This window comes from Eumetopias jubatus, unplaced genomic scaffold, assembly GCF_037043125.1.
Source record: "Eumetopias jubatus isolate StellerSeaLion01/CBP00866 unplaced genomic scaffold, mEumJub1_p1.0 scaffold_11, whole genome shotgun sequence".
NCBI lineage: Eukaryota > Metazoa > Chordata > Mammalia > Carnivora > Otariidae > Eumetopias > Eumetopias jubatus.
In genome coordinates this window covers 123,126,226-123,132,721 of record NW_028274817.1, presented here as the reverse complement: position 1 = coordinate 123,132,721, position 6,496 = coordinate 123,126,226, and positions in this window count along the sequence as shown.

Sequence of the window (6,496 nt, the reverse complement as noted above, 5' to 3'; positions counted from 1 at the left end):
AGTAATTTTGCCACTGGAAATTTACCCAGAGAAGCCAAAAACATTAATTTGAAAAGACATATGCACCCTTATGTTTACTGCAGCATTATTTATAATAGCCAGAATGAATGTGGAAGCAGCCCAAGCGTCCATGCATAGAGGAATGGGTAAAGAAGTGGTAAGGTATGTGTGTTTATATTATAGGTAGATCTACAGCTATATATAGATATGGGGATATGGAGAAATATATAGAGATAGGTATCTATAGACATAGATCTATAGATCTATAGAGATAAAGATAGATAGAGATAGATATCAGAATATTACTGAGCCAGAAAAAAGGACGAGATCTTGCCATTTGTGACACCCTGGATGAACCTAGAGGGTGTTATGCTAAGTGCAGTAAGTCAGACGGAGAAAGACAAATACAATTTCACTCATATGTGGAATCTAAAACACGAATAAACAAAAAGCAGATTCAGGCCTACAAATGCAGAGAACAAATGGATGGTTTCCAGAGGGGAGGGGAGTGGGAGGAGGAAGAAAATGGAGAAGGGGAGTGGGAGATACAGGCTTCCAGTTGTGGAGTGAATAAGTGACAGGATGAAAGGCACAGCATAGGGAACACATCAATAATATTATAGTGGTGTTGTCTGGTGACAGATGGTGACTACAGGTGTGGTGAGCATAGCATAACGTACATAGAAGACAAATCACTCTGTTGTACACCGGAAACGAATGTAACATTGTGTGTCAATTATACAAAAAAAAAAAAATAATGGAGTCAGATATCTGATCCTAGAAAACTCTTAGTCACCCCTGAAGACCCAGTTCAAATGTTCCCTTCCCTGATGCACCCAACTGGAAACTGAACTGATGGGAGTCATTCTCTTCCCTTCACTCCTGCGATCTTTATAAAAGTACCTACCTTGTTGTATTTTTTAAAAAAAGGAGAAGATTCAGGGTGCCTGGGTGGCTCAGTCAGTTAAGTGTCTGCTTTTGGCTTGGCTTATGAACCCGGGGTTCTGGGATCGAGTCTTGCACTGGGCTCCTTGCTCAGCGGGGAGCCTGCTTCTCCCTCTCCCTCTGCTGCTCCCCATGCTTGTGCTCTCTCTCAGTCTCTCTATCTCAAATAAATAAATAAAATCGTTAAAAAAGGAAAAGATTCAGACCCTTGATTCCAGCGGTCCCCCTAGTGACGGGATATGTTAAAACCACAGATTCCAGGTGGTATGACCGACTGATAGGGAATAAGTGAGATGATCAAGTGTTGATATAGACTCGATAGAGGAGGGAGGGCTTCATCCCCACAAGCACTCACGGGGTCCCTGGTGAGATGAGTAGCACAGGGCTAGAAGTGAGGGGAGAGCGAGGGCGTTGAATCCCTCAGTCTAGACTCATTGTCATCACATGGTGAATTTCCAAGTTCTATCCTTATAGATCAGGTGGCCACACATCCCAGTTTGTCTAGGAAAGCCTTAATATCCACCTTTTCTCCCCGTGGAATGATGAGTCGTGCTTCCTTTCACTCCCCAAAGTGTCTTCGGTTTGGTTGACAGATTGTATGCCTTTTCTTCCCCAGTTCCACATTCCCAGAAACCCTGTGAGGCACACTGGAGTTGTAAGTATTTGGAGGCAGAGGGTCTCTTCCCGCTATTATGGAACTTACTATCTAATGCAAAGCAGCCCAACATTCATCATAATTAATATCAGACGATGGATTAAATGCCAAACGTGAAGAGCTGTTTCATTCATTAAAATTCACTTAGGCACCAAGATCTGCGGGGTCTTCATATATTAAGGGCTCACTGTTGTGCAGCGAACCACAGAGCATTTTTGTCTACTTGTCTCCAATCATGCAGAAACAAAATGGTCTGTGAGGTAGAACAGGTATTATTATACCCAGCTGAGAGATGAGGAAGTTGAGGTACAGAAGGGCAGGCCATGCAATTCATCAAATTTGAATCATGGAGACTGGATCCCAGATGGTGGGGGTTCTTACCAAGCGGGCTCTCCATTCTTAGATGTGTCTGCCCTTCTGACTGAGCGTGTCTGATCCGTCTGTACAAGAGAAAGACGGATACTTCACCCCGGACTCAGGATACCCGTGCCAGCTTTGGTTAAAAAATCCTATTAATCATTGATTGGAGTCCCATGAGGATTCCTTATATGAAGTTCTGAGAACGTAGAACATTTGCAAATGTGACTTCCCTCTTCCATTTTAGACCAAAGATACTCCACGAAGAATGCCTTTGACTGTCCTCAATGCCTCCAAACTACTGATCTTGAGTGTCACTGTTATTTCCGCAAGCATTCATGAGGGCGGCAAGGTCTGATGGTAGGCGTGGCAGGCTTTGAACTTGTTTTCCAGATCTCAGCGATCTGACTATTAGAAAGGTTGAAACCATTGCACTCCTAAAGGAGACAGTGTCTGACCAGAATAAGCTGAGATATTTCTCTTGTGCCAGTGTAAGATTTCCAAAATATTCCCTCTCTTGTTGCACCTCAAAAAGGACAGTGCCCCTTTCCCATGGCGTGCTAGACCCCCTGCGTCGAACAAAGTCACCTAAGATTTTGCCAGCCAAATAGTTTTTCTTTATGTATGTTATTTACTGTTGTCATTGTGATGTCCAGAATCCTGGAGAGTGAGCCCCATAAGCACAGAAATCGGGGACGAGGCACAGATTTTTGGTAACCATAAGGGGATATGGCTGTGTGTGTGTGAATCACATGACCGTGACCTTATTCATTCTGATCTCTCGGATATGGACTGTGTATAAACAACTGCTTGCACCAAATATAATAACAGTTGTCCCACAAACACAAACTCCCAGGAAAACCCAGTGGACAACAGAAAGGAGAAAAGGAGCTAAACACGTTTATTTGAACCTAATTGCTTGATTTACTCGAGGGCTGGCCAGCTGCAAAAGTCTGTGGAGCAGCTTTGAAAGCATGTGCTGAACTTTAATCTTTACTTAGGGAAACCCCATGATTCCCTGGGAATTCTGCCTGTGTAAAGACCATAACATATGGACCATTTGTGGAGACATATGTTTGACTACTGAGCCCTCAAGCAAAACTTTCACAAATCCCTCTTGCTCCTCTTTAAATCTCCAGCAAACAGATATGAAGTGGGAGGCCACTCCCCTTCTCTGCCTTGCCCCTCATGGGGGGATCTGCACGGCATTATCGAGACCTTTCTCTCGGATGATGTGTTCTCATCAGAAAGAGGAAGGAGAGACACTTAGCCAAGGGATTTCACTCATACTGCAGAGAACACTTTCTCTTTTCATCTATCAAATGCATGAACAACTTCCTCTCTTGCCTTTGGCTCTAGAAGATCACCCATCTGTTCTAGGAGGGTCACAGGTGTAAACCAGAGTCAATCATCTTCGGGCACAACAGTGAGTCTGGATGGGCTTTGGCAAGAAAGGGACATCGCCTCCAACAGGCAACTGGGAAATGTGGCCCCCAACTGGCCTCTTGCCTCTTTCTCTCTAAATGAGGAGTGACAAATGAACGTGCCATTTCCCAGTGGAAATGAAAAGCCCCTCCTGCTCTCTGTTACTGAGCTGTCATGGCATTGTTTTTGGGTTAACTCCCTTCACCCCAAACCTACCAGGAGCTTAGGCTCCCCAGGGGTCCCTCATACAGCATGGGGATGACAGGGGCCTCTGAAGCTTGCAGACTGTCTGGAGGGGTTATGAGCCAAGCGGGTGAAGGGGCGTTGCGAGTGAACTCACCAGTAGAACCCATAGCCCATGGCCCAGGGTGCTCCCACACTTAGGGCTAATGCCTCTTTTGCATTAGCAGAGAGTCTTGTTGCTTGCTTGCTCACAATTTGAGAATGTGGCCCTACGAGTAAGTCATGGATTAAAACAGAGTACCTCTCTTTGCCTTGATTTCTCCCTTGAAGCAAAACAACAACAACAAAAAAAGAATATCCCTGTAGTATCTACCACACATGCTCGACACTCAAGAAGTCACAGCCAACAGGACAGATATAGTGCTTATGATAAGGGGATGCAAACACAAATGGGGTGTATATGCGATGACGAGCATCACCAACAGGAACCTAGGGGATCTTGGGTGAATATCTTAGCAGGACCACAAAACTGGAACGTGTTTCATGCGACCCGGGCATTGTGCAGATGTCGTACTCCCTTGGCACACACATTCACCTTTTCACCTGCTTTAATGTGGCGTAGTGCGTGAAACGTATCCTGATGCATTTACAGCACCTTACCTTGAGAGTCAATCTGGCCACTAGGCATGGCTACCAGGAGGAGAGGTGTGACATTTGTTTGGTTTGGTTGGGCCCTGGGGTGGAGTGTCGGCTGCGTTCTTGCAAACTTGCCTTCTGGAGAAACCCCCAGCCGGGGTGTTGAATAAACCATTCCACCCTATTTCTTCTCTTCCCTGAATCAGAGCTTCCACTTTCTAACAGAGTCAACAGAATCTTATGAAGACATCTGTCTAACGTCAACAGCTTATCCTCACGGAAACGCAACTGCAAATCCATCCACCAACAACATGAATGTGTACGAAGAGCAGGCAGACAGACAGGCAAAATTAAAAAAAAAAAAAAAGAAAGAAAGAAAAAAAAAGAAGGAAAAGAAATAGGTCACAGAGAACAACACCGAGGGATTGAAAATAATTTTTGAGCTAGACCCAGGAATATTTACATGAGGATCAGAACCTGGTAAACGGGTCGTAGTCTCTCAACACACGTATGCATTTATTACAGGAAGGAAATACAAAGCTGTTGGTGAGAGAGGTGTTCTGGGGTGAGTTTTCAGCTGTGGCAGAAACACACACATTTTCATTCTTGTGCTTGACATTTGTGCGGTCAGGAAGCCTTGTTTTCTAGAGCAGGATTGCTCTCCTCTATTGCAATGCCCTAAGCTCTGCACCTCATGTATTTTACTTCTGAAATGCTCTCTTTTGGCGCTTCACTTCCTTGCTTTACCCCCGTGATGCCAATGCCAGCAACAGCCGCCTACCCCTCTTCCAGATCCCTCGATACGACTCACATATGATGCTCAGCCTGGCAGGACTGGTAGCACTACTCATATCTGCTCCCCATGGCGTTTCCCCAAACTGTCAGGCGGCGTAGGAAAGTGTTTGTTGCCGGCAATGAGGATGCAGCCCTGTTAGGTTGAGGAAAGGACTCACGCAGCTATGCCCACTGACACCCAGCTATCATTCTTGGCAGCCCACCTGTTCAGAGTGCGTGGGGAAAGGTGCGTTTGCTCTCGAAGCAAAACTATACTGGCAGGTGGCAAAGACCCATCATCTGCAAGTTGTTGGCTACAAGGGGGTGGTGAGAAAATTGTTTCTCTCTCTGTCAGTGGATTTAGAATGCGTCATTTCTGAGGGTCCACAGTCACCCACTGAATGGTCCAGACAGAAGGGAAAGCGAAGCTGTACTTTGCAATCCCGTGTAACTAGAGAGACTCACAGGGAATTGTAACCGAGGGTACGAAACGTCAGCTCGGACCCTCTCACCAAATCCCCTCTTCTTCCATGGCCTCTGGACACTGGGCCAGGGAAAAGGAGAAGACAGAGGGATGATCCTAGAACCAGACCCACCACTTGGGAGTTTTATTCTCTGAAAAAAGGAGAGGATTTTCATGTGAAATATGGAAAGAGGAAATGCTCTTCCAAGAGACCAGCATCTAAAGACAGGGTAAACATTAAGGACTGGTGTTTTCCTTGGAATTTAAGAGCAATAAGAGGAAGCTTATGGGTGTTTTTTTGTTTTGCTTTGTTTTAAAGATTTCATTTATTTATTTGAGAGAGAGAGAGCGTGAGCAGTGCAGAGAGGGAGAAGCAGTCTCCCTGCTGTGCAGGGGCCCCCACCCCCCAAAGCGGGGCTCGATCCCAGGACCTTGGGATCACGGCCTGAGCCGAAGACAGACATTTAACCGACTGAGCCACCCAGGCGCCCCAGGAAGCTTATGGATTTAAAATGTTCTCCCCTTCTGCTACTTCCCTGTAGCTATATAGTTCCCAATGTACGTAGCAGCCTACAAATTATTGACAAGAACTCATACCATAATACATAGAGCAACAACTCAGTACATATACTGATAATTGTTACATAGTGATCGGTGAGTATAATTGTGCTACACGCAATTATAATTCTTTGCATGCACCAGTTCAGCCTCTGCAGCACAGGGTAGGAAATGTTGGCCTGGAGGGTTGGCAGTGACCTTTCAAAGCCCACCCATTTCTGTTGATCATGTGCAAGAAGAACATCTCTCCAGGGGTCCCAGGGACCAGGAGCTTTGGGGAAGAATTAGCCACAAGGAAAGCCATCAATGACACAGGTCAGAGCAGAAGAAGCAGGACAAGCTCCATATTTAGGGGGCAAGGGTTAGGATGGCCCAGAGAGTGGTAGACACAAGAGAAACCCCATCTTTCTCTAGCAATCTCAGAGAGACAAGCTGTTGGAGTGAAGAGGCCATGCCTATAAGTGCGGCATCTCTATTTCACAGAGAAGCATGTTGCACCT